We start from the raw sequence: 12,422 nt of genomic DNA, 5'->3' as shown, positions 1-12,422 counted from the left end.
TTTTCCGACTTTACACGACGCTCAGGCAACGCTCACGCTAGTGACAGCCTTATTTATAGTTCGACGTCGCGCCAAAGCGAATGAGCACATTTCGCCTACGGCTTAGGCCGCTCTTCTAGTGTGGCTGCCCTGTGTCTGCAGGCAGCGAGGGGCTGCAAGCTTCCTGTGTTCGCACCTATATCACCTGTGCTTTCGTTGTCAGAGACAGACTATCGCAAAACATACAACTCACTCCATGAATTGATTGCTACGGCATCTGTTATCAGCAGTCACAACCAGCAACACCAGTAGCAGCCGACTGCACGCAAAGAATGGGAACGTGCAGTGGGATTTACGTGAAATCGGCGCAATTGTGGATGCTAATCGTTCGCTTGTATCTGCCTACACACCTCTGCCGGTTGGGAATTATTCCACTTGCATCGCAAGGTGCGCATGTAGGTGTGTTAAAAATTCTGGAGGCGCTGGGTATCGATCCCAGTACCTCTCGCACGCTAAGCGAGCGCTCTACCATCTGAGCTACGCCCACCCCCCCGATAACTAGTAGTAGTGCTACATACAGTCATATCAACGTCACAGACCCTTGCACTCCCATTATTCCGCAGACAAACACTACTCTCTATGTATCAGTGAGGGTGTCTTTCAGGTTTCGTGCATTCTGTATCGAATCGTAGTTGGCCACAATGAAAGTGGCACGCATAACGTCGAAAATAGAGTCCAGACACCGCTCTGAGTAAGACGAACGTGTTGTCCACCTCTAGACTTCAATGACGTTAAGCCGTGATACCTAAGACAGATCTGCACTCGATGACACCACGATAACAGCCGGTCCCCACACTTACATCTTGCTCTCCTTATGACAGTATACATCATATCAGTCTGTGACGCTGGTTTTGCAACTTCTTGCGTGCGTTTATGTTCGCTGCGACCAACACTTACCATGCACTGACCACAAAACATGGAGGAGCCGGGGCTTGAAACCGAGACCGTTCACACGCTAAGCGAACGATCTGCCAACTGAGCTACAGCTACACACACGACCAAGCCTGGCTATTCTCCATTCTTTGCGACTCTGATGTGCACGGACACGATGGTTGGTTGGTTTGTAGCGGCGAAGGTACCAGAATACAAAGGCGCGGACACGTTCACATACACAAGAGTTCCAAGTAGTTTCGATGCTCTGGTATTACGAATGCAAATTCCGTCTGTTTTGAACGTCTTAAATTGAAAGGGCGGTCACAAATTGGTCCATTTCACTCCTTGTCCACAATCACACAGCACCTGAGGTAACAAGCACATCTCAAGCCCCATTGTGCTCTCCATTGTTCATGCCAACTCAGTGCCTCGCTCTTTGCTACTGTGTCAAACTCTTGTCGTCCAACTGCAAAACACTGGGACACAACAAGGTTCCGCTTCCCCTTTGCACTGATCGTACTACGAAACGCTCCCCAAACTTGGCAATCACCCATGCAGATGACTTTTCCGACTTTACACGACGCTCACGCAACGCTCACGCTAGTGACAGCCTTATTTATAGTTCGACGTCGCGCCAAAGCGAATGAGCACATTTCGCCTACGGCTTAGGCCGCTCTTCTAGTGTGGCTGCCCTGTGTCTGCAGGCAGCGAGGGGCTGCAAGCTTCCTGTGTTCGCACCTATATCACCTGTGCTTTCGTTGTCAGAGACAGACTATCGCAAAACATACAACTCACTCCATGAATTGATTGCTACGGCATCTGTTATCAGCAGTCACAACCAGCAACACCAGTAGCAGCCGACTGCACGCAAAGAATGGGAACGTGCAGTGGGATTTACGTGAAATCGGCGCAATTGTGGATGCTAATCGTTCGCTTGTTGGGAATTATTCCACTTGCATCGCAAGGTGCGCATGTAGGTGTGTTAAAAATTCTGGAGGCACTGGGTATCGATCCCAGTACCTCTCGCACGCTAAGCGAGCGCTCTACCATCTGAGCTACGCCCACCCCCCGATAACTAGTAGTGCTACATACAGTCATATCAACGTCACAGACCCTTGCACTCCCATTATTCCGCAGACAAACACTACTCTCTATGTGTCAGTGAGGGTGTCTTTCAGGTTTCGTGCATTCTGTATCGAATCGTAGTTGGCCACAATGAAAGTGGCACGCATAACGTCGAAAATAGAGTTCAGACACCGCTCTGAGTAAGACGAACGTGTTGTCCACCTCTAGACTTCAATGACGTTAAGCCGTGATACCTAAGACAGATCTGCACTCGATGACACCACGATAACAGCCGGTCCCCACACTTACATCTTGCTCTCCTTATGACAGTATACATCATATCAGTCTGTGACGCTGGTTTTGCAACTTCTTGCGTGCGTTTATGTTCGCTGCGACCAACACTTACCATGCACTGACCACAAAACATGGAGGAGCCGGGGCTTGAAACCGAGACCGTTCACACGCTAAGCGAACGATCTGCCAACTGAGCTACAGCTACACACACGACCAAGCCTGGCTATTCTCCATTCTTTGCGACTCTGATGTGCACGGACACGATGGTTGGTTGGTTTGTAGCGGCGAAGGTACCAGAATACAAAGGCGCGGACACGTTCACATACACAAGAGTTCCAAGTAGTTTCGATGCTCTGGTATTACGAATGCAAATTCCGTCTGTTTTGAACGTCTTAAATTGAAAGGGCGGTCACAAATTGGTCCATTTCACTCCTTGTCCACAATCACACAGCACCTGAGGTAACAAGCACATCTCAAGCCCCATTGTGCTCTCCATTGTTCATGCCAACTCAGTGCCTCGCTCTTTGCTACTGTGTCAAACTCTTGTCGTCCAACTGCAAAACACTGGGACACAACAAGGTTCCGCTTCCCCTTTGCACTGATCGTACTACGAAACGCTCCCCAAACTTGGCAATCACCCATGCAGATGACTTTTCCGACTTTACACGACGCTCACGCAACGCTCACGCTAGTGACAGCCTTATTTATAGTTCGACGTCGCGCCAAAGCGAATGAGCACATTTCGCCTACGGCTTAGGCCGCTCTTCTAGTGTGGCTGCCCTGTGTCTGCAGGCAGCGAGGGGCTGCAAGCTTCCTGTGTTCGCACCTATATCACCTGTGCTTTCGTTGTCAGAGACAGACTATCGCAAAACATACAACTCACTCCATGAATTGATTGCTACGGCATCTGTTATCAGCAGTCACAACCAGCAACACCAGTAGCAGCCGACTGCACGCAAAGAATGGGAACGTGCAGTGGGATTTACGTGAAATCGGCGCAATTGTGGATGCTAATCGTTCGCTTGTATCTGCCTACACACCTCTGCCGGTTGGGAATTATTCCACTTGCATCGCAAGGTGCGCATGTAGGTGTGTTAAAAATTCTGGAGGCACTGGGTATCGATCCCAGTACCTCTCGCACGCTAAGCGAGCGCTCTACCATCTGAGCTACGCCCACCCCCCGATAACTAGTAGTGCTACATACAGTCATATCAACGTCACAGACCCTTGCACTCCCATTATTCCGCAGACAAACACTACTCTCTATGTGTCAGTGAGGGTGTCTTTCAGGTTTCGTGCATTCTGTATCGAATCGTAGTTGGCCACAATGAAAGTGGCACGCATAACGTCGAAAATAGAGTTCAGACACCGCTCTGAGTAAGACGAACGTGTTGTCCACCTCTAGACTTCAATGACGTTAAGCCGTGATACCTAAGACAGATCTGCACTCGATGACACCACGATAACAGCCGGTCCCCACACTTACATCTTGCTCTCCTTATGACAGTATACATCATATCAGTCTGTGACGCTGGTTTTGCAACTTCTTGCGTGCGTTTATGTTCGCTGCGACCAACACTTACCATGCACTGACCACAAAACATGGAGGAGCCGGGGCTTGAAACCGAGACCGTTCACACGCTAAGCGAACGATCTGCCAACTGAGCTACAGCTACACACACGACCAAGCCTGGCTATTCTCCATTCTTTGCGACTCTGATGTGCACGGACACGATGGTTGGTTGGTTTGTAGCGGCGAAGGTACCAGAATACAAAGGCGCGGACACGTTCATATACACAAGAGTTCCAAGTAGTTTCGATGCTCTGGTATTACGAATGCAAATTCCGTCTGTTTTGAACGTCTTAAATTGAAAGGGCGGTCACAAATTGGTCCATTTCACTCCTTGTCCACAATCACACAGCACCTGAGGTAACAAGCACATCTCAAGCCCCATTGTGCTCTCCATTGTTCATGCCAACTCAGTGCCTCGCTCTTTGCTACTGTGTCAAACTCTTGTCGTCCAACTGCAAAACACTGGGACACAACAAGTTTCCGCTTCCCCTTTGCACTGATCGTACTACGAAACAATCCCCAAACTTGGCAATCACCCATGCAGATGACTTTTCCGACTTTACACGACGCTCACGCAACGCTCACGCTAGTGACAGCCTTATTTATAGTTCGACGTCGCGCCAAAGCGAATGAGCACATTTCGCCTACGGCTTAGGCCGCTCTTCTAGTGTGGCTGCCCTGTGTCTGCAGGCAGCGTGGGGCTGCAAGCTTCCTGTGTTCGCACCTATATCACCTGTGCTTTCGTTGTCGGAGACAGACTATCGCAAAACATACAACTCACTCCATGAATTGATTGCTACGGCATCTGTTATCAGCAGTCACAACCAGCAACACCAGTAGCAGCCGACTGCACGCAAAGAATGGGAACGTGCGGTGGGATTTACGTGAAATCGGCGCAATTGTGGATGCTAATCGTTCGCTTGTATCTGCCTACACACCTCTGCCGGTTGGGAATTATTCCACTTGCATCGCAAGGTGCGCATGTAGGTGTGTTAAAAATTCTGGAAGCGCTGGGTATCGATCCCAGTACCTCTCGCACGCTAAGCGAGCGCTCTACCATCTGAGCTACACCCACCCCTCCGATAACTAGTAGTGCTACAAACAGTCATATCAACGTCACAGACCCTTGCACTCCCATTATTCCGCAGACAAACACTACTCTCTATGTGTCAGTGAGGGTGTCTTTCAGGTTTCGTGCATTCTGTATCGAATCGTAGTTGGCCACAATGAATGTGGCACGCATAACGTCGAAAATAGAGTTCAGACACCGCTCTGAGTAAGACGAACGTGTTGTCCACCTCTAGACTTCAATGACGTTAAGCCGTGATACCTAAGACAGATCTGCACTCGATGACACCACGATAACAGCCGGTCCCCACACTTACATCTTGCTCTCCTTATGACAGTATACATCATATCAGTCTGTGACGCTGGTTTTGCAACTTCTTGCGTGCGTTTATGTTCGCTGCGACCAACACTTACCATGCACTGACCACAAAACATGGAGGAGCCGGGGCTTGAAACCGAGACCGTTCACACGCTAAGCGAACGATCTGCCAACTGAGCTACAGCTACACACACGACCAAGCCTGGCTATTCTCCATTCTTTGCGAATCTGATGTGCACGGACACGATGGTTGGTTGGTTTGTAGCGGCGAAGGTACCAGAATACAAAGGCGCGGACACGTTCATATACACAAGAGTTCCAAGTAGTTTCGATGCTCTGGTATTACGAATGCAAATTCCGTCTGTTTTGAACGTCTTAAATTGAAAGGGCGGTCACAAATTGGTCCATTTCACTCCTTGTCCACAATCACACAGCACCTGAGGTAACAAGCACATCTCAAGCCCCATTGTGCTCTCCATTGTTCATGCCAACTCAGTGCCTCGCTCTTTGCTACTGTGTCAAACTCTTGTCGTCCAACTGCAAAACACTGGGACACAACAAGTTTCCACTTCCCCTTTGCACTGATCGTACTACGAAACGCTCCCCAAACTTGGCAATCACCCATGCAGATGACTTTTCCGACTTTACACGACGCTCACGCTAGTAACAGCCTTATTTATAGTTCGACGTCGCGCCAAAGGATTGAGCACATTTCGCCTACGGCTTAGGCCGCTCTTCTAGTGTGGCTGCCCTGTGTCTGCAGGCAGCGAGGGGCTGCAAGCTTCCTGTGTTCGCACCTATATCACCTGTGCTTTCGTTGTCAGAGACAGACTATCGCAAAACATACAACTCACTCCATGAATTGATTGCTACGGCATCTGTTATCAGCAGTCACAACCAGCAACACCAGTAGCAGCCGACTGCACGCAAAGAATGGGAACGTGCAGTGGGATTTACGTGAAATCGGCGCAATTGTGGATGCTAATCGTTCGCTTGTATCTGCCTACACACCTCTGCCGGTTGGGAATTATTCCACTTGCATCGCAAGGTGCGCATGTAGGTGTGTTAAAAATTCTGGAGGCGCTGGGTATCGATCCCAGTACCTCTCGCACGGTAAGCGAGCGCTCTACCATCTGAGCTACGCCCACCCCCCTGATAACTAGTAGTGCTACATACAGTCATACCAACGTCACAGACCCTTGCACTCACATTATTCCGCAGACAAACACTGCTCTCTATGTATCAGTGAGGGTGTCTTTCAGGTTTCGTGCATTCTGTATCGAATCGTAGTTGGCCACAATGAAAGTGGCACGCATAACGTCGAAAATAGAGTTCAGACACCGCTCTGAGTAAGACGAACGTGTTGTCCACCTCTAGACTTCAATGACGTTAAGCCGTGATACCTAAGACAGATCTGCACTCGATGACACCACGATAACAGCCGGTCCCCACACTTACATCTTGCTCTCCTTATGACAGTATACATCATATCAGTCTGTGACGCTGGTTTTGCAACTTCTTGCGTGCGTTTATGTTCGCTGCGACCAACACTTACCATGCACTGACCACAAAACATGGAGGAGCCGGGGCTTGAAACCGAGACCGTTCACACGCTAAGCGAACGATCTGCCAACTGAGCTACAGCTACACACACGACCAAGCCTGGCTATTCTCCATTCTTTGCGACTCTGATGTGCACGGACACGATGGTTGGTTGGTTTGTAGCGGCGAAGGTACCAGAATACAAAGGCGCGGACACGTTCATATACACAAGAGTTCCAAGTAGTTTCGATGCTCTGGTATTACAAGTGCAAATTCCGTCTGTTTTGAACGTCTTAAATTGAAAGGGCGGTCACAAATTGGTCCATTTCACTCCTTGTCCATAATCACGCAGCACCTGAGGTAACAAGCACATCTCGAGCCCCATTGTGCTCTCCATTGTTCATGCCAACTCAGTGCCTCGCTCTTTGCTACTGTGTCAAACTCTTGTCGTCCAACTGCAAAACACTGGGACACAACAAGTTTCCGCTTCCCCTTTGCACTGATCGTACTACGAAACGCTCCCCAAACTTGGCAATCACCCATGCAGATGACTTTTCCGACTTTACACGACGCTCACGCAACGCTCACGCTAGTGACAGCCTTATTTATAGTTCGACGTCGCGCCAAAGCGAATGAGCACATTTCGCCTACGGCTTAGGCCGCTCTTCTAGTGTGGCTGCCCTGTGTCTGCAGGCAGCGAGGGGCTGCAAGCTTCCTGTGTTCGCACCTATATCACCTGTGCTTTCGTTGTCAGAGACAGACTATCGCAAAACATACAACTCACTCCATGAATTGATTGCTACAGCATCTGTTATCAGCAGTCACAACCAGCAACACCAGTAGCAGTCGACTGCACGCAAAGAATGGGAACGTGCAGTGGGATTTACGTGAAATCGGCGCAATTGTGGATGCTAATCGTTCGCTTGTATCTGCCTACACACCTCTGCCGGTTGGGAATTATTCCACTTGCATCGCAAGGTGCGCATGTAGGTGTGTTAAAAATTCTGGAAGCGCTGGGTATCGATCCCAGTACCTCTCGCACGCTAAGCGAGCGCTCTACCATCTGAGCTACGCCCACCCCTCCGATAACTAGTAGTGCTACAAACAGTCATATCAACGTCACAGACCCTTGCACTCACATTATTCCGCAGACAAACACTGCTCTCTATGTATCAGTGAGGGTGTCTTTCAGGTTTCGTGCATTCTGTATCGAATCGTAGTTGGCCACAATGAAAGTGGCACGCATAACGTCGAAAATAGAGTTCAGACACCGCTCTGAGTAAGACGAACGTGTTGTCCACCTCTAGACTTCAATGACGTTAAGCCGTGATACCTAAGACAGATCTGCACTCGATGACACCACGATAACAGCCGGTCCCCACACTTACATCTTGCTCTCCTTATGACAGTATACATCATATCAGTCTGTGACGCTGGTTTTGCAACTTCTTGCGTGCGTTTATGTTCGCTGCGACCAACACTTACCATGCACTGACCACAAAACATGGAGGAGCCGGGGCTTGAAACCGAGACCGTTCACACGCTAAGCGAACGATCTGCCAACTGAGCTACAGCTACACACACGACCAAGCCTGGCTATTCTCCATTCTTTGCGAATCTGATGTGCACGGACACGATGGTTGGTTGGTTTGTAGCGGCGAAGGTACCAGAATACAAAGGCGCGGACACGTTCATATACACAAGAGTTCCAAGTAGTTTCGATGCTCTGGTATTACGAATGCAAATTCCGTCTGTTTTGAACGTCTTAAATTGAAAGGGCGGTCACAAATTGGTCCATTTCACTCCTTGTCCACAATCACACAGCACCTGAGGTAACAAGCACATCTCAAGCCCCATTGTGCTCTCCATTGTTCATGCCAACTCAGTGCCTCGCTCTTTGCTACTGTGTCAAACTCTTGTCGTCCAACTGCAAAACACTGGGACACAACAAGTTTCCACTTCCCCTTTGCACTGATCGTACTACGAAACGCTCCCCAAACTTGGCAATCACCCATGCAGATGACTTTTCCGACTTTACACGACGCTCACGCTAGTAACAGCCTTATTTATAGTTCGACGTCGCGCCAAAGGAATGAGCACATTTCGCCTACGGCTTAGGCCGCTCTTCTAGTGTGGCTGCCCTGTGTCTGCAGGCAGCGAGGGGCTGCAAGCTTCCTGTGTTCGCACCTATATCACCTGTGCTTTCGTTGTCAGAGACAGACTATCGCAAAACATACAACTCACTCCATGAATTGATTGCTACGGCATCTGTTATCAGCAGTCACAACCAGCAACACCAGTAGCAGCCGACTGCACGCAAAGAATGGGAACGTGCAGTGGGATTTACGTGAAATCGGCGCAATTGTGGATGCTAATCGTTCGCTTGTATCTGCCTACACACCTCTGCCGGTTGGGAATTATTCCACTTGCATCGCAAGGTGCGCATGTAGGTGTGTTAAAAATTCTGGAGGCGCTGAGTATCGATCCCAGTACCTCTCGCACGGTAAGCGAGCGCTCTACCATCTGAGCTACGCCCACCCCCCTGATAACTAGTAGTGCTACATACAGTCATACCAACGTCACAGACCCTTGCACTCACATTATTCCGCAGACAAACACTGCTCTCTATGTATCAGTGAGGGTGTCTTTCAGGTTTCGTGCATTCTGTATCGAATCGTAGTTGGCCACAATGAAAGTGGCACGCATAACGTCGAAAATAGAGTTCAGACACCGCTCTGAGTAAGACGAACGTGTTGTCCACCTCTAGACTTCAATGACGTTAAGCCGTGATACCTAAGACAGATCTGCACTCGATGACACCACGATAACAGCCGGTCCCCACACTTACATCTTGCTCTCCTTATGACAGTATACATCATATCAGTCTGTGACGCTGGTTTTGCAACTTCTTGCGTGCGTTTATGTTCGCTGCGACCAACACTTACCATGCACTGACCACAAAACATGGAGGAGCCGGGGCTTGAAACCGAGACCGTTCACACGCTAAGCGAACGATCTGCCAACTGAGCTACAGCTACACACACGACCAAGCCTGGCTATTCTCCATTCTTTGCGACTCTGATGTGCACGGACACGATGGTTGGTTGGTTTGTAGCGGCGAAGGTACCAGAATACAAAGGCGCGGACACGTTCATATACACAAGAGTTCCAAGTAGTTTCGATGCTCTGGTATTACAAGTGCAAATTCCGTCTGTTTTGAACGTCTTAAATTGAAAGGGCGGTCACAAATTGGTCCATTTCACTCCTTGTCCATAATCACGCAGCACCTGAGGTAACAAGCACATCTCGAGCCCCATTGTGCTCTCCATTGTTCATGCCAACTCAGTGCCTCGCTCTTTGCTACTGTGTCAAACTCTTGTCGTCCAACTGCAAAACACTGGGACACAACAAGTTTCCGCTTCCCCTTTGCACTGATCGTACTACGAAACGCTCCCCAAACTTGGCAATCACCCATGCAGATGACTTTTCCGACTTTACACGACGCTCACGCAACGCTCACGCTAGTGACAGCCTTATTTATAGTTCGACGTCGCGCCAAAGCGAATGAGCACATTTCGCCTACGGCTTAGGCCGCTCTTCTAGTGTGGCTGCCCTGTGTCTGCAGGCAGCGAGGGGCTGCAAGCTTCCTGTGTTCGCACCTATATCACCTGTGCTTTCGTTGTCAGAGACAGACTATCGCAAAACATACAACTCACTCCATGAATTGATTGCTACAGCATCTGTTATCAGCAGTCACAACCAGCAACACCAGTAGCAGTCGACTGCACGCAAAGAATGGGAACGTGCAGTGGGATTTACGTGAAATCGGCGCAATTGTGGATGCTAATCGTTCGCTTGTATCTGCCTACACACCTCTGCCGGTTGGGAATTATTCCACTTGCATCGCAAGGTGCGCATGTAGGTGTGTTAAAAATTCTGGAAGCGCTGGGTATCGATCCCAGTACCTCTCGCACGCTAAGCGAGCGCTCTACCATCTGAGCTACGCCCACCCCTCCGATAACTAGTAGTGCTACAAACAGTCATATCAACGTCACAGACCCTTGCACTCACATTATTCCGCAGACAAACACTGCTCTCTATGTATCAGTGAGGGTGTCTTTCAGGTTTCGTGCATTCTGTATCGAATCGTAGTTGGCCACAATGAAAGTGGCACGCATAACGTCGAAAATAGAGTTCAGACACCGCTCTGAGTAAGACGAACGTGTTGTCCACCTCTAGACTTCAATGACGTTAAGCCGTGATACCTAAGACAGATCTGCACTCGATGACACCACGATAACAGCCGGTCCCCACACTTACATCTTGCTCTCCTTATGACAGTATACATCATATCAGTCTGTGACGCTGGTTTTGCAACTTCTTGCGTGCGTTTATGTTCGCTGCGACCAACACTTACCATGCACTGACCACAAAACATGGAGGAGCCGGGGCTTGAAACCGAGACCGTTCACACGCTAAGCGAACGATCTGCCAACTGAGCTACAGCTACACACACGACCAAGCCTGGCTATTCTCCATTCTTTGCGAATCTGATGTGCACGGACACGATGGTTGGTTGGTTTGTAGCGGCGAAGGTACCAGAATACAAAGGCGCGGACACGTTCATATACACAAGAGTTCCAAGTAGTTTCGATGCTCTGGTATTACGAATGCAAATTCCGTCTGTTTTGAACGTCTTAAATTGAAAGGGCGGTCACAAATTGGTCCATTTCACTCCTTGTCCACAATCACACAGCACCTGAGGTAACAAGCACATCTCAAGCCCCATTGTGCTCTCCATTGTTCATGCCAACTCAGTGCCTCGCTCTTTGCTACTGTGTCAAACTCTTGTCGTCCAACTGCAAAACACTGGGACACAACAAGTTTCCACTTCCCCTTTGCACTGATCGTACTACGAAACGCTCCCCAAACTTGGCAATCACCCATGCAGATGACTTTTCCGACTTTACACGACGCTCACGCTAGTAACAGCCTTATTTATAGTTCGACGTCGCGCCAAAGGAATGAGCACATTTCGCCTACGGCTTAGGCCGCTCTTCTAGTGTGGCTGCCCTGTGTCTGCAGGGAGCGAGGGGCTGCAAGCTTCCTGTGTTCGCACCTATATCACCTGTGCTTTCGTTGTCAGAGACAGACTATCGCAAAACATACAACTCACTCCATGAATTGATTGCTACGGCATCTGTTATCAGCAGTCACAACCAGCAACACCAGTAGCAGCCGACTGCACGCAAAGAATGGGAACGTGCAGTGGGATTTACGTGAAATCGGCGCAATTGTGGATGCTAATCGTTCGCTTGTATCTGCCTACACACCTCTGCCGGTTGGGAATTATTCCACTTGCATCGCAAGGTGCGCATGTAGGTGTGTTAAAAATTCTGGAGGCGCTGGGTATCGATCCCAGTACCTCTCGCACGGTAAGCGAGCGCTCTACCATCTGAGCTACGCCCACCCCCCTGATAACTAGTAGTGCTACATACAGTCATACCAACGTCACAGACCCTTGCACTCACATTATTCCGCAGACAAACACTGCTCTCTATGTATCAGTGAGGGTGTCTTTCAGGTTTCGTGCATTCTGTATCGAATCGTAGTTGGCCACAATGAAAGTGGCACGCATAACGTCGAAAA

At 49.4% G+C, this 12,422-nt stretch overlaps 7 non-coding genes across 7 annotated transcripts; all 7 read right to left on the bottom strand.

Annotated features, from left to right (window-relative positions):
• Positions 1 to 453: 453 nt before the first annotated feature.
• On the bottom strand, positions 454 to 527 carry Trnaa-agc (transfer RNA alanine (anticodon AGC)). The gene has a single exon. It is a non-coding gene; the product is annotated as a tRNA-Ala (tRNA).
• A 1,377-nt stretch (positions 528 to 1,904) lies between these two features.
• Trnaa-agc (transfer RNA alanine (anticodon AGC)) lies at positions 1,905 to 1,978 on the bottom strand. Its single transcript has one exon. It is a non-coding gene; the product is annotated as a tRNA-Ala (tRNA).
• Positions 1,979 to 3,375: 1,397 nt separating this feature from the next.
• Trnaa-agc (transfer RNA alanine (anticodon AGC)) lies at positions 3,376 to 3,449 on the bottom strand. Its single transcript has one exon. It is a non-coding gene; the product is annotated as a tRNA-Ala (tRNA).
• A 2,857-nt stretch (positions 3,450 to 6,306) lies between these two features.
• Trnag-acc (transfer RNA glycine (anticodon ACC)) lies at positions 6,307 to 6,380 on the bottom strand. The gene has a single exon. It is a non-coding gene; the product is annotated as a tRNA-Gly (tRNA).
• Positions 6,381 to 7,778: 1,398 nt separating this feature from the next.
• Positions 7,779 to 7,852, bottom strand: Trnaa-agc (transfer RNA alanine (anticodon AGC)). Its single transcript has one exon. It is a non-coding gene; the product is annotated as a tRNA-Ala (tRNA).
• Positions 7,853 to 10,710: 2,858 nt separating this feature from the next.
• Trnaa-agc (transfer RNA alanine (anticodon AGC)) lies at positions 10,711 to 10,784 on the bottom strand. The gene has a single exon. It is a non-coding gene; the product is annotated as a tRNA-Ala (tRNA).
• Positions 10,785 to 12,170: 1,386 nt separating this feature from the next.
• On the bottom strand, positions 12,171 to 12,244 carry Trnag-acc (transfer RNA glycine (anticodon ACC)). The gene has a single exon. It is a non-coding gene; the product is annotated as a tRNA-Gly (tRNA).
• Positions 12,245 to 12,422: the final 178 nt, after the last annotated feature.

The sequence above is a fragment of the Schistocerca gregaria genome, chromosome 3 (assembly GCF_023897955.1).
Source record: "Schistocerca gregaria isolate iqSchGreg1 chromosome 3, iqSchGreg1.2, whole genome shotgun sequence".
Classification (NCBI taxonomy): Eukaryota; Metazoa; Arthropoda; class Insecta; order Orthoptera; family Acrididae; genus Schistocerca; species Schistocerca gregaria.
Note: the sequence above shows the minus strand (reverse complement) of the source record. Positions and strands in the feature narration are given on the sequence as shown.